The 15,786-nt window shown below is 42.4% G+C and overlaps 1 protein-coding gene across 1 annotated transcript in view; it reads left to right on the plus strand.

Annotated features, from left to right (window-relative positions):
* LOC122810718 (ammonium transporter 1 member 3-like) overlaps positions 1 to 15,786 on the plus strand; it is a 998,780-nt gene that overhangs the window by 410,939 nt on the left and 572,055 nt on the right. The window lies entirely within an intron of this gene.

Raw genomic sequence — 15,786 nt, forward strand, 5'->3', positions numbered from 1 at the left:
TAAGAACTAAGGTGTCTTTCCTTCCTAAGGTGGCATCCAAGACTAATTCAAATGTCAAAAAACCTACCAGTCTTTTTTTCCAAATTCTCAAACAAAGGTGAATACATTTTGTATAAGCTAGATGTTCATCATCAGCTTAGTTTTTAATCTTCGTAGGACCAGACCATTCAGAAAATCAATCTGATTATTTGTGGCTTTCTCAAAACCTAAATTGGGCAAAGCAGTGGCTAAAACTACTTTGTCTAGATGGTTATTAGAATGCATTTCCTTCATTTACAATAAAAAATGCTTGTCTTTACAATCTAAACTTAATGCTCATTCCACAAGGACAGTAGCCACATCAACAGCCTTTTCCAGTGGACTACCTATTAATGACATATACACAGCAGCTACATGGTCAATAGTTCATACCTTTGTGTTTCATTACAAGCTAGATGAACAATGTATGTCACGTTCATCCTTTGGTTCCACTATCCTCAGGAATAACCTTCCTTTATATCACATGGAAATTTGTCCTAAAGTTGAATCAGATGAAAACAGACAACACTGGATACAGAAGTTATGTACTTACCATAACGAGAGATCCACGTTATCTGATTTTTAGCTGGTTCAACCTCCCTCCCACCTGCTCCCTTCCAAATTGACACAAATGAGATTCTGGTGACCAAGCTGTCTCTGCCTTACCCTGTCTGTGAGCAGTCCTTACTATCTGTCTCTCCTAACCCTACCATTTTTTTCCAATATTCTGGATTTAGTCTTGAACAGGGTTTATATGATCAATGTACACATATATGAGCTTAGATTTGCATATATTATCTTAACTGGGAAAACTTCAGTCTAAGGTACTGAAATTCAGGGGATTATGGGTAAGAGAGGAAATCAGAGCCCTCGAACCGAAGAGCTTTGGAGTCGGTGCCAAGGTCAGATCCCACTGGATCTGATTTACTTATTTATATATTTATTTTACATTTGTTGACCGGGAAAAGTCTAACTGAGCTGAAAACAGCCCTTTTTCATCAGAGGCCCGGGGAGAAAATCTCCACATTATGCACTACATTAAAAGGTACATATTCTGATGATTAGATAACTAGGAAAATTTACATAAAATATTAAAACATTTTTGTTATATTTACAAGCCATCCTTATTTTACAGGAAATATGAGATGAACATAGTCTTACAGTCGTAGAGTATTCATTCTATTTAGAAAATTCTTTGTTGTCAGGTGACATTTTTAGAGTATTTTAAAAAGCCAAGAGTTTTATTAAGGCTTAAGACATCTAGGTTGAGTGTGACTGGTAGGGAAATTTGAGTGGGTAGGATGTAGAAACAGTGGAGAGTGGAGGATAAAGATAGGAGTAGTGGTATATGATTTGTAGGATGTTTGGGGATGTGGGGACATTTTAAGTTGGGTGAGAACAGAGGCATGACCAGAGAGTTTTTAAATGTTCTTTTGCAGCTACTTTGAATTTTTTGGTTGAATTAGTAACCCAATTTGCAATGGAAGTTTGTTCCATGCAGTACTAGGATGGTAACTGTACAAGTTGCATCCCATATTAGTTCTAGGTTTATAGATGAGTAGCAGGTCTTTATCAGAGCTTCAAAGTGATTTAGATGGAGAGCAGTGAGTTATATTGGAGGATAAATTAGGGCAATAGTTTGGTTGGTATAATATAGAATGTGTAATATGGAGTTGTGTAAGAAGAAGCAGGTTGGGTAGTTCCAGCCAATTTTGGTGCTTAAGTGAGATGCAGTTATGGGTTTTATAGGTATGTTGGGCAGAGAATCTAGCTACCTTGTTATAGGTTGAGTTAAGTTTAGCTAGGAGAGTAGTGCTGAGATTTGTGAGTATTTGAGAGCCATATAGTAGGCTGGGTAGGAGATAAGTATGAGATAGGATTTCTTTGGCTTTTGGAGTGAGGAACTTTCTGTTTCTGTATAAAAGGCCTAGTTTTTGATGAGTTTTCCTAATGCAATTATTGATGTGCAAGTCAGATTTGAGTTGATTATCAATGGTGACACCTAGGAGTTTGACGCTAGATTCTGGTACTATTGGTGTCTTATTTAAGGACAGTATGGTGAAGGTAGATAAGAGATGGTTAAGAGTTTTAGGAAGGAAGAGTAAGAGTTTTTTTTTGAGATTCAAGATTAATTGATTGTTGGTGAGCCATATTTCCACTGATGTAAAGGCTGCGTGAGTAGTAGAGATGAGACCAGAGGGAGAGTCAGAGATAGTGATCACAGTAGAATCATCTGCATATTGTATAAGAGATGACTGAGTGCAAGAAGTGTATAGTTGTTGTTGTTGTGTCTTTCGGCTTTTCCCGGTTAGGGATCGCCACAGCGGAAATCCGGTCTGCTAATGATTGGCAGTAGATTTTTATGTGCCGAGTTGCCGGCCCTGACACACAACCTTCAATGAAGGTACGCCCATTCACGCACGTCTCCACACAGAAGATGCTCTAGCTGAGAATCGAACGGGACAACGTCTTCCTGTGAGGCGACAATGCTACCGCAGCACCACCATCGCAGTTGAAAATATTAAATAGCAGCGGTCCCAGTATGGATCCTTGGGGAAAACCCATTTTTACAGGGAGGAGGGGAGAGAGTGCTGAGAGCCATTTCACTGTTTGTAATATATCAGTTAGATAGCTAGAAAACCAAGGGACAGTAGCAGGGGAGAATTTAAGATTAGTCAGTTTAGCTAGAAGTAGTGTGTGTGAGATGGTATCAAAGGCCTTCAAGAGGTCTAGAAATAAACAGGATACAAGTTTATTATCACGAGCTAGAGAAATAGTGTTAGTAAAGGAGATAAGGGCTGTAGTTGTACTGTGTTTTGGACAAAAACCTTGCTGGGTAGGAGTAAGTAGGTTTTTCTGTGTTAGGTATTGCAGCGTTTGCTTGTGTATACATTTTAAAAGTATTTTAGAGAGTCACAAAATGGCTATAGGCCTAAAATTAGAGATTTCCAAGGGAGTTACCTCCTTTGTGGATAGGCAGTGTGAAGAATTTTTTCCAGATAGATGGGACAGTAGACTCGGTGATAGATCGATTGATTAGGATAGATACAGGAAAAGCAAGAGTATTGGCAGCTAGCTGGAGGAAGTAGGAAGGAATGTTGTCAGCAGAAGTAGAGCAGGGTTTTAATTTGGAGAGAAGAGATTTGATAAAAGTAGTAGATACAGGTTGCAAAGAAAAAGGTTTAGAGGAGTTGGAAATAGGAGATGGGGCTGTGAGATTAGAATCATTAGCAGGGGGAGAGTTTGTATTAACCATCTTTGTTACAGTTTCTATGAAAAAGGTGTTAAAGATAGCGACAGTTTCTTCGGGTTTCCTATCTGGGTAGGGGTGGGGTTTCCAGGATGCAGTATTTGGTTGACTGAATTCCAAATTTATTTGGAATTTGATTGTAGTGTTTTAGGAGGGTTACAATAGAATTCCTTTTTGTCTTTAGCAATACATTTTTTTAGTAAAGTTTCTAAGCTCTTTGTACTTTTGCAATTCAGAAGGAGGTTTGTATCTCATCCAGATTTTCCACTGCCTATCCCTGTTTCTCATGAGGGAGCGGGTTTCTTTGGAGAGCCATGGGGATTCTTTTAATTTTATTCTTACAGTACAAAGGGGTGCAAGTGAGTTGAGTATATTAAGGAAGCTGGAGTTAAAGGATTGGACTGCTTCATCCAGAGAGAGCTCTTTAAGGTGCCTCCAATTAATTCTAGTGAGAAGGGTCTTAAAGAAGTCAGGAGAGAAGCTGGATAGTTTTCGACAAGTTAAGTATCTATGAGTTCTGGGAAAATGGGGAGTAAATCTTGTGACTTTTATTGCAGAGTGGTCACTAAGGGAATTGACTGATAATCCATAGCTGAACTGGATGAAAATCAGACAACATGGATCTATCATTTTGGTAAGGGCATAACTTTATAAATGCACGTTGCAGGCTACTGGGTATTTCCATTTTTCCATAGTTAGATGACTTGCTTATCATTGCAATGTCTTATTGAAAGTGTCAGGAATCTCTTACTTGGGAGATAGACTTCATCACAAGAGATTGTGTTCCTTGGGTGTCTGATAGACACCTCAGTGCAAAGAGTTTTCCTTCCACAGGAAAAAAATAGATCTGTATTTAAATCTATCCAAGGGTTTTTCCACTCAGACTATGGTCACTGCTTAGAAATACCTCAGGATTCTGGGGCTTGTGGCATCTGTGATTCTCATGATACCTCTGGAAAGACGCCACATGAGAAAGATGCAGTGGTATCTGAAGTCTCCCTGGTCCCAGCCCCAACACACATTTTTTTAGATTCCACTTATGGGATTTGTGAAATGAGAAATCACTTGGTGGAAATATCAAATATCCTTGAATCCAGGTCTCCTGACCTGCTTCAAAGCAGTCAAGTTGCTACAGACACCTTTATTTACACAACTGTGTTATATTTTTTTACTTCCTATAGCAATACAAATACATATATGCATCATTTAAAAAAGAAATTAATGACTGACTTCTAATTTTAAGGGAAATCTTATTCCATAATCTTTGAAGGCTATGTGTGTAATGTATATGATTTTCTTTATAATTCCAAAATTTATTTTTGTGTATTAGAATCCCTCATGTGGTTTTAGCTCTCCTTGAAGAGAAGTTAAGCACAGACTTTCAGATAAAACCAGATTAGAACCTGCCTTTTAGACAAGACAAAGGTCACCATAAAGTAGTTTGTAAGAAGCAAAATATAATGGCAAATCCAGAAACCTTTATGAGTAGTTCAAGTTTTCCGAACCCTGTTATTTGTCTACTAAGGAATTTCCATTTTTCAGGCTGTTGCTGGAACCTTGCTTAAAGGGCACAAAATGAATCACTGCACCTAATAATGGTTTATACAATGAGACATAAAATGGTGCAGGGATCTCTTTGGAGTGAGAAGGCATGATGTTTAGAATATGCTTTTCTGAATTTGGTAGATACATAGTCATTTAAGTTAAAATGTTTGTCTAGCATTGTCCATATGTCTTCAGGGTTGGTGTTTAATATTTGACCATTTATTTTGTAACTGTAGATGTTCACCATTAGCTCACTGTTGCAGTAGTCTAAGCTATAAGGGGCGCATCCTGCTAAGGATTGGACAGCTGGGAGAGGGGGACACATCCTGGCAAAATTCAGACAACCGATCATCTTCCAAAGTTTTAGGACACCTTCCACTCACCTTAACTGATGCTCAAGGAGAGCAGTATATAGTCAGTGGTTAGGGTGCCAAAATCTCACAACTTTCTTACTGTTGAAGAATGCTGTCTGCTGTGGCTTTGGGAGATTAATGGACAGTTAGGGCTTCTTCAAAGTTGGATCCCTAAGTACGCCTCTGGGGACTACCTTTCATTTTTACCCTTTTTTATGAGAACGTTTTCTGTTAAAAGTTGTTACAGCGGAGGTAGTGCTAGTGTTTTTGATGGTAGTCACTAAAACAAAATTTACCTCAGATCTTGCCTGTTTAGTAAAAAGGGAAGAGTGTAACACTTAGGTTCTGCTACTGGCTTGTCAGACACTTTTTTCAGTGAAGATATAGACCTGGGTCCTGGCTCCTAGGAAATTCTATCCCTAATCCACAAGAAGGGAAGTGTTGTACAGGAGAGTTTGGTCTTGACTCTAGCTTTCTCTATGTCTCGACGTCCAATGAATGACTACAGTGTGGCCATGTAAGGTTCCTCAGACCACTCTTCAGTTTCTCTCAATCCCTTTAGTGCTGCTTCTCTGGAAACTGATAAGGACCAAGAGGCAGGCATGATCTCTGTAGTTATTTGGCTATCTTTAGGCAAAGGAGAACCACTCATCAGCATCGGAGGAGCGAGCAGACATTATTCCTTTATGGAACAACTCTGGAGAGTGTAATTCTCAGGAAAAAGACCGTTTCTCAAGGTGATCTTTTTCACTAGGGTCTCTCAGGAAAAGGAAGCATAAAATTATGCATTTTTGTTCACCTGTGTCCCTTTCAGCTGGAACAGATAAGGTTAAATGTGTGGGTTTTGCTAAAGGTTTATTTTAACCTTTCAGTCATTACATTCTGAGTCTTTCTTTCATTTAAATGGAAAACATATTTTTCCCTCTTGCACCCACATTCTGATTCTCAGTTTGAGGGACAGAAATTAGATGTTGCACAATAATGTGCTACATAAACAAAAGGGGTGAACTAAATCCTACCCTGTTTGCAAACTAGCTGTGACAGCCTGGGAACTAGCAAGTCAGCACAATGTATTCATTCAGGCAACCTTCATCCTATCCAAGTAGAATGTTGTAGCAGACAAGCTCAGCAGGACCAGGACAGACCCCATGATTGGAAGTTGCACCCATGGGTCTTCTAAGAAATGATCCAACTAGGGGGAACTCCTCAAGTAGATCTGTTTGCCTCCTTTCAAAACAAGTAGTTAAAGAAATTCTGCTCTGTGATTGCTTGCAAGCAAGCCTGGAAGATATATGCCTTTTCATTTCCATAGAACGGAATGTTTCTGTATGCCTTTATACCCTTTCCTCTGTTAACCAGGGTTCTTCTAAAGATTCAGAAGGACTTCCCAAAAACTGTGGAGTTGACTCCCTCTTACCCCAGACAACAGTGGATGTTCATCATATTAATCATTGCTGTAATACCCTTAGCTTTATGGGTTATAAACTGCCAAGGATATAACCCATATAGCTGAAGATGCTGCAGCGGTGATCATTCAAACATCTATTGTTATAGTAAGCTTATTGACACAATTACTGTCTCCTTTCTTTTAATACTGGTCAGTGATAATTACCGCAAGTTTTTCCACAGACTGAATTAACAAACATAAGACAGTGATACACCCCATCCTGAAACGTCTTCAGTCAACTGCCTAGATGATAGCGTAATGATACTGTTTAGACACCCTTTTTCTGAGGATGTACCTCAAGTACTGAAAGAGGCTAAAAAAACTGTTACAAGGAAATCCTGCATGTGTAACTGGAAAGAAGAACCATGACCCTTTTAAAGTCAAGTTGCTTCTATTTCTTGATTGTGTGTGTGAGTTATTGTCCTCTGGTCCTTTGTACTCTGTGAGGGTTCATCTGTCAACCATTTCTGCTTAACTGCCCTTAGATTGTCCCTTTTTACCTGTCCTTAAGTCAGGCAGTTTTTGACAGTGTTTTACATATCCATCCACCTAGGAAACAGGTGACTCCTCATGGGGATCATAATTTTGTACTTGAAAAGCTGACTCTTCTTTCATTTGAACCAGGTCATCAGGCTAATTTGAAGCTATCATGGAAGACTGTTTTATTAATTAGTCTGATTTCTGCAAGAAGGTTTCTGAGTTACAAGCTCTTAAGGTGAGAGAACCATACCTAATTTTTCACAAGGACAGGATTTCCTTTGAGAACAAATCTTTTTTTTTTTATGACTGAAGTGGTTTCAGTTTCTCTGGAGCCAGTCTATGAATTTCCCTGTATTCTTTCCAGAACCTAAAAATAACAATCCAGTTATTACTTGCCTTGTGGTCTGGGAAGTTTGTGATGAGGAGTATCCTGGGGATACTCTCCTTTAGTGGATGGTCCCTCCTTCTCCAGCAAGACCGAGTTTTAATCCATCTCTGGTGTGCCGATGGTCCCTCCTTCTCCACCAAGACCGAGTTTTAATCCATCTCTGGTGTGCTGTGGTCAGGTATCCTGTTCATCACATCTACTTTGTTTTCAGCCCTCTAGTTGAGTAAAATTGAAGACAAATACTCGGTTCTCTTCATGTATTAACTAGTTTTTTTTTTTTTGGCAGATGAGCGCTGCTTAGTTGCTTAAACCTAAAAATAAGGGAGAATTATTCCTTCATTCTGTGGATGCCCACAAGGTACTCGGATACTACTTAGAATAAATCCTTCAGGAAAACTAATTAGCTGTTTGTCTGATATGAAGATAACTAAAAATGATCACCACGTGCACTAGAATCCATGCTACAAAGCCACTGCTGTCAGGAATATAAAAAGACCATTTATTTAAAAGTTAAACTTATAAAAAATAATAAAAAAGTTGATACTTTCATCTTTGACAATCTAAGACTTCATCAGAACCAAAATGCAAGTCATGTCCTTAAATAAGATAAGAATTATGACCTTACCTGTCAACAAACCAAACAAATAAGCCTGTTACCAATTAAATTCATAGCGCCGAAAGCACACATAAATGGTAGTGAAATATGCAAAGTAAATAATGTACAAATAAATTATATAAAAATAGTACTAAATTAATGTTACAGTTTCAGCTGAGACTGTACAGACTAATGTTAATATTAATAGATGTAAGGTAGAATTATAAATACAAGTGTAAATATTATATCAATTCTAAAAATACAAACTATAAATATGTAGACGTGTTCTTAATTTAAACTTTTACAGTTTAGCTGCTCATAGTTTTAATGTACTCTTAAGAGACATTTAATCTTTAATACCTGAATGTGTGATTTCATCTAATAGCCACTGTCAGTGTAATTCTTTATACTCAAATGTAGTCTCCCAACTTCCATCCCTAAAGGACATTTTCACCTCACCTTGTCAGTAATAAACAATATGAAGCTTTTGAAATTCTTGCAGTTAGCAGAATATTTATATAAAGCTTTAAAGACTTTTTTGTTTTAATGTTATAAAGAGATTTGCATATTCTTTGGTGCAGTGTTCTTTCAGTTTTCCCTACATAAAATGCCTCACAGGAGAGGCAACTAGCCAAATGTATGACTCATTTAGTTTTGCAGTTACATCTACCAGGATGAGGTAATATCCACAGATAAGAAGTTACCATATGTTAGAGGCCTTCGTTAATATATTTACATGGCTCACATTTGTATATTTTGTTCTCCTTATAATTAATGCATTTATTATTGTTCTCAAACATAGATTTTAAATTCTTACCTCTATGTAAATAGAAAGTGGTGTGTTCCCTAATTGGTGTTGACATTCAAGGAAATAGTGTTTTTCCAATTTTTGTTTATTAATGAATTGCTCAATAACCGTCTGAGTTTTACAATGCATACCAGGTACGATCATTACTGAGATGTAATGGGATCCTATCTCGCCTACATTCACAACAGATGGGTTCCGACTCGGCAACTAATACACTAGCACGAAGTCTCTCATTGGCTGGGCTACTCCCTATCCCAGGATGCACTACACCTGCTTCCCCAGATCTCGTTTGCCGCTTAACAAGCTGGACGTGGTCTCGACTTGGCTGGAGCTAAGTGGTTCTTTTTACCTTATTGGTCCTTGACCTAGGGAATTTTTGTCCATATTAACCAAACAGCTGTTTTAACAGCTATTTCTTGCTATTTCTTATTGTTTTTTTGTTGAGTGCTTGTTTCCAAAAAATTTAATTTGTTCAGTCGGGTAAGGCCCGTTTAAGTTAGAGGGCCTTTGCCCTATCTTTGAGTGCTATTAGGTTTTTATTAACTTTTGGTTAGTTGTTTTTCGGGCAAAGCCCGTTTAAATTAGAGGGCTTTGGGCCGTTAACTTGTTTCAAATTGTTGTGAGGTAAACTTTCACCAGTACTCGCGCCAGTGTGTCTCGCGCTTTTCAGTTGGCGCTTTTTGTGTATAGTGCTATATTTTTGTGGTAGACTAAGATTTCCTTAGAGTTTGTACTTGTTGTGGCCTGTATCATGTCTAAGGAACAAAAGTCAGGTTTTAAAAAATGCACTCGGTGCAAATATAAAATGTCCATTACAGACAGTCATTCAGTATGTGTTTATTGTTTGGGGCCGAAACATCTGCAAGAGACTTGTAGCGTCTGTCATGCGTTCTCATCTAGAGTTCTTCAAGAACGCAAGAACAAATTAATATTGAAAGGGCTTATCAAACCTTCTTTTGAGGAAGCCTTAGATCTTCCTGTTGCTTCCAAAAAGAAAAGATCGTCGGCTCCGACAAGTCCGTCGGAGCCGACTTCTAAAAAGACAAAATTGACCTCTTCTTCCTCGGCTCCACTGACTTCGGGGCCGAGGGTCGAAGGGTCTGCCTCGATACCTCCTACCTCGGCTCCATTGCCTTCGGAGCCGCAAGTTGGAGTATCGAGAGGTGAATCACCTCCATCGGTTCCAATGGCTTCGGAGCCGGTGGAAGTGTGCAGCTCAGACTCTTCCCCCTCGGCTCCGAAGAAGGCTCCTTCGGTGCCGATGGAGGTCCATGCTGTGGTGGAGTCGGCGCCGATAGCATTGGAGCCGTTTCGGAGCCAGTCCCCTTCTCTCTCGGAGCCGAGAGGAAAGTCTTCTCGATTGTCTACCTCCTCTAAATCATCGAGACTTTCAGATTCGGACCTGGATAGGGTTTTACAGAGGCTATTCCAATCTCCAGTGTTTACTAAATTGGTCTCGGCTCCAGCACAGTTAGCTTCGGAGCCGATCCCCCCTCCAACACATTCGATTCCTCCTCCAACCTCCTCGGAGCCGTTGGAGTCGGTGGTGGTGGAGCAATGCGGAGCCATACGGTCGGAGCAGAGACCCCTTCGAGGTCTCTCGGTTCCGACTGTGCTTCCTACCCTGTCCTCCGGTTCAGGGTTTGGTACTGCGACCTCTTCAGCCGGGCCCGAGGGGAACACTTTGGGACTGGGTGCTTCGGTGCCTAGTCTTCCTCTCGGAGCATCGGCTGCTGGAATTCCCAGTGCCATCGTGGCCTCTAGACCAGTGACCTCCTTGGATTCTGGAGGTCCGGCCTTTGAGGCCATGAGGAGCGCGCTGGCCATGCCTTTGCCGGTTCAGCAAGATTCTACCTCACCGTCCCTAGATTTGGAGACTGGTGCCTCTGTTGCATTGCAGCCCCCCGGCAGCGGGGCCCCAGGGCCTGAGGATACCCCCATCGGGGGTTCCCTTCTTCCGGGTGATCCGTCCGAAACTGCTTCGGACGAACCCCCACGGAAGAAATTGTGTAAGAGGAAGCACGTAGACTCCCAAGATGAGTCTGTTACATCGGATACTGACCTCAATGATGCAGAAGGGTCCCCCAAATCATCTTCGGATGATATCTCCTTCTCAGATATCTTGGAGATTCTGAGACAGAGAGGTGACTGGCAAGCCAAAACCCCTTCAGCTGAGAAGTCAGTCTTCCTCAAGGCCTTTGGGGCCCAGCCTTCCGCCTCCTGGGTGTCTCCGCCCTTCGATGAACTCCTTGATTTGGTTTCTCGAAGGGCGTGGGAACACCCTGATTCTGTGGAACCGGTGCCTGCGAGGCCCAATAAATTTGTCAGCCCCCCCAGAAGGAGTTTCTCACAAAGGGTGTGCCTGTAGATGCTTTGGTGGTGGCTTCTGCCACACAGCAGGACGTGGCAGAGGCTTCGACGTCTGTTCATCCTCCTAATAAGGATTCTAGGAGTATGGATAGGTACGGGAGCGTACCCTGTCTTCAGCGGCCTTTGCCTTACGGTCGCTGAACTACTTATGTCATTTTACGAGGCTCCAAAGGGATCTTCTCAAAGAGCTAAATGACTCTCTTGTTGGTAACCTACCTGAGGCGCTGGCCCCAACTGTTGGCGCAGATGACTACCCTTTTTCTATTGTTAACTCGTCCATGAGGCTCATTTCATATGCGGCCGAAGGCGAGTAGAGCAGCGGAACAGGCGTTGCCCTCAGGAGACAAGCCTGGTTACGCTTGTGTTCGTCATGGAGGCCTTCAAGTCTTCCTTCACGACGCCTTTGATGGGTCATCTTTGTTTGGACCCAAGGTGAAGGACACACTAACTCGGTGCGAGCAGGAGGGCAAGACTTTGACTGCCGTTGGGGCCCGATTTTCCGCCCCTTCTAGGCCTTACCCCAAGGCTGGGAGAGGAGGAAAAATGTGGTTTAGAAAATCTCAGAAGTCTTTCCCTACTCCACCCAGTGATTCCCCCTCCAGAGGCAGGGGGGGGGGGGATTTTGGAAGACGCCGCCCCAGAGGTGGCAGAGGCCCCCGTAACTCTGGAGACCGTGATTCCTTTCGTGGTTCTTCATACAACCAGCATTCCTGAGTGGTTGCCCGACTGTGCAACTCCGGAGCCAGTCGGGGTCGCTTTGCGGCGCACCCACAAGCTTGGGAATCCATAACAAGCGATCAGTGGGTGCTTTGCATTATTACCGGAGGTTATATCATCCCCTTCAACAAACCCCCCCTTTCTTTAAGGGAAATCCCGGACGTACCACCCAGTCAGCGGGATCAGGCAGCATTAGAGGTTTCAAAGCTGCTAGAAAAAAGAGCCATCCAGCCTGTCCCCATCGACCAGATCGGATCAGGAACTTACTCAAGATTATTTTTGGTACCAAAAAAGACAGGGGACTTCAGGCCCATTTTGGACCTCAGTTCATTGAATCGTTTCAGAAGAAGTCCAAATTCGAATGGTCACTCTTCAATCTATTCTTCCTTTGCTGGAAAAAGATGCATGGATGTGCTCCATAGATCTCCAGGACGCTTACTATCACATTCCCATAGCTCAAGAGTCCAGGAGACATTTACGCTTCCGCCTCAGAGTCAGTCATTTCCAATTCCGAGCACTGCCCTTTGGTCTCACCACAGCCCCCAGGGTGTTCACCAAGTGTCTGGCAGTGGTAACTGCTCACCTGAGAAGTCTGGGATTCCAGGTGTTTCCTTATCTAGACGACTGGCTCCTTACTGCCACCTCCGAGCATCTACTACTCCAAGCGCTCAGAGCCACGTTCACCTTGGGCCGTTTCTTGGGGATCACGTTCAATTTGCAAAAATCTGTACTACAGCCATCTCAGCGTATTACTTTCATAGGCGCAGACTTAGACACAAAAGAATGCGCCTTTTACCGGCAGCAAGAATTCAGGTCTTACAAGATCAAGTCAAATCCTGTCTTCCCTACAAAGAGCCCCGGCCCATCGGATCCTACAACTGTTGGGCTCGATGGCGTCAACCATACTTTTAGTTCCCTTGGCCAGACTTCACATGCGAATTTTACAATGGCTACTGTCGGTTCAATGGTCTTATCAGGAACTTCTCTTGAACCACTTAATCATAATCACGGAAAGTTGCCGTCGAGATCTGCATTGGTGGCTTCTCCAATCAAATCTCGACCAGGGGCGACCCTTTATACCTCAACGTCCCGTTGCCACTGTGACTACGGACGCCTCCCAGGTAGGGTGGGGGGGGTCATTACCTGGACAGGTCGGTCCAAGGCACATGGCAGATCCAGGAAACGCATTTGCATATCAATGTCCTGGAGATGAGAGCGGTACTATTGGTACTCCAAGCTCTCCATCACGCTCTCCCACAGGGCCCGATTACTATCCTATCCGACAACATGTCGGTGGTGTGGTACATAAACAAGCAAGGTGGAACCAGGTCTTACCCACTATGCAGAGAAGCCATGAGACTTTGGCACTGGGCGGTAGCTACCAACCGCTTTCTAATGGCAACGCACATACCGGGAAGTCCAATGTGATTGCGGACAGATTAAGCAGGACCATTCTTTTACCCCACGAGTGGTCCCTCAACCAGGGTATAGCTGCGAAAATCTTCGACAGATGGGGTCTTCCTTGCTGCGACCTGTTTGCCAGCCCTCACAATGCGAAATGCAGAGATTTCTTCACACTGTTCCCTTCTCAGGGACAGATTCCCAGGGACGCTCTGACTCACATTTGGCCCCGGTCTTCTACGCCTTCCCTCCGTTCCCCCTCCTACCGAGGGTGATACAGAAGGCCATTTACATGGAGAGCGAGATGATTTTGATTGCCCCGCACTGGCCTCGTCAAGTTTGGTTTCCTTTCCTACAGAGGCATGCGATAGAAGGTCCATGGTTTCTGGATCCGGTGCCAGACCTGTTGACTCATCAGTCAGGACGGCTTCACCCGTCTCTCAGGTCCCTGAAGTTGGCAGCATGGTTACTCCACTTCCATCCTTAGTCCGAGACAATGCTCTTTCCGGACGTGGTCCACATACTGTCTTCTTCTCATAAATCTTCCACCATCAAACTTTATTCCAGTAAATGGAAAAGGTTTGCCTTCTGGGCTCAAGAATGGGGTATAGATCCTCTCACTGCACCAGTATCGGAGGTTCTGAATTTTCTGGCCTCCCTTTTTCAGTCGGGCTCTTCAGTTTCTACCATTAAGGTTCAGTTAGCGGCGATCTCTAATTTTCATGCTTCATTTGAACCTTCATTGATGTCTCACAAACTTTGTAAGGCTTTCCTTAAAGGGGCTTGGCTCCTTAGGCCTCCTTTATCTCATCCTGTCCCCTTGGGATTTGAATATGGTTCTTGCTGCCCTAACTGCCCGTCCTTTCGAACCAGCTGCTACTTGTGATTTAAAATTTCTGTCTTGGAAAACGGCCTTTTTAGTAGCCATAACGTCTGCTAGGCGAGTTTCAGAACTTCAAGCTCTTTGTTCTGATCCTCCCTATTTGATTTTTCACAAGCATAGAGTTTCATTGAAATTAAACCCTGCATTTATACCAAAAGTGGCCTCCTCTTTCTGTATTCAACAAACTATAGAACTCCCTGTCTTTTTCCCAGAATTCTCTAATAACGCAGAATATACTTTGCATCAATTGGACGTACATAGACAACTGCGTTTTTATTTTAATAGAACCGCTCAAACGCGGAAATCAAATCAATTGTTTGTTTCCTTTGCAGTGAACAAATTGGGTCAACCAGTAACAAAAACCTCCATTTCTAAATGGATTAAAGATTGTATCATTTTTATTTATTCACAGGCTAACAAAGACCTTCCCTTTCCAGTCAAGGCTCATTCTACCAGGGCAATGGCTACTTCCGTAGCTTTTCACTCCAAGTTATCAATAGATGATATTTGTGCTGCGGCAACCTGGACTTCTCCGCACACTTTCATTTCTCATTACAAATTGGATGTGGTTTCTCGAGGCAGAGCTTCCTTTGGTTCCACAGTTCTCAGGAGTGTGTTCCAATGAGCCACCCGGGATGTAGGTGCTAGGGACGCTGTCCCATTTGTTGTGAATGTAGGCGAGATAGGATCCCATTACATCTTTTAGTTATGTACTTACCATAACTTCGGATGTATGGGATCCATCTCGCCTACATTCATAAGTACCCACCCTCCTTCCCCCTTCCATGCGGATTTAGAGGAGCTGTAGTCACTTTTTTCTTGGCGATCTTTCTTGAAGAACTTTAGTTGGTTATAGTGACTACTAGTTTTTCTGTGTTTGCATGGATGTATGAAAGCGAACAAACAAGATCTGGGGAAGCAGGTGTAGTGCATCCTGGGATAGGGAGTAGCCCAGCCAATGAGAGACTTCGTGCTAGTGTATTAGTTGCTGAGTCGGAGCCGATGGATCGGCTCCGAACCCATCTGTTGTGAATGTAGGCGAGATGGATCCCATACATCCGAAGTTATGGTAAGTACATAACTAAAAGTTATAGTTCTTCCCTTTTGGACTGTCCATCAGTTTTTTTGTTATTTAATATTCTGTTGGATGAGCTATTTAATATTGAAAGGAAGTCATTTGGTCTACAGGTTAAGACTTCTTTGGCTCTTTCTTCGATCATACTCAAAGGGTAGTCTCTGTTTAAGAACATTTGACCTGATGTTGTTAATCTTCTTCCCATTCATCACTGATGGGTTCGGTTCCAAGCCCTCGGAACCGAGTCGGTGTAATACCAAACTCTTGTACACCAAAAACTCTTGAGCTAAGCTGCTACTCACAACGCCCTTCTCCCAGTTACCTCATTTGCTAAGTGTCATGTTTTTACAAATTTTGCTGCATTTTGAAACTTTTTTCTAATCTAACTCATTTTTCTACCCTATTTCTCTATCTAACTCTACCCATCGGGTATTTCTTATGCCATCATTGGTAGTG

The sequence above is a fragment of the Protopterus annectens genome, chromosome 9.part0, assembly GCF_019279795.1.
Source record: "Protopterus annectens isolate FY-2018-M chromosome 9.part0, PAN1.0, whole genome shotgun sequence".
In the NCBI taxonomy this organism is placed as follows: domain Eukaryota; kingdom Metazoa; phylum Chordata; order Ceratodontiformes; family Protopteridae; genus Protopterus; species Protopterus annectens.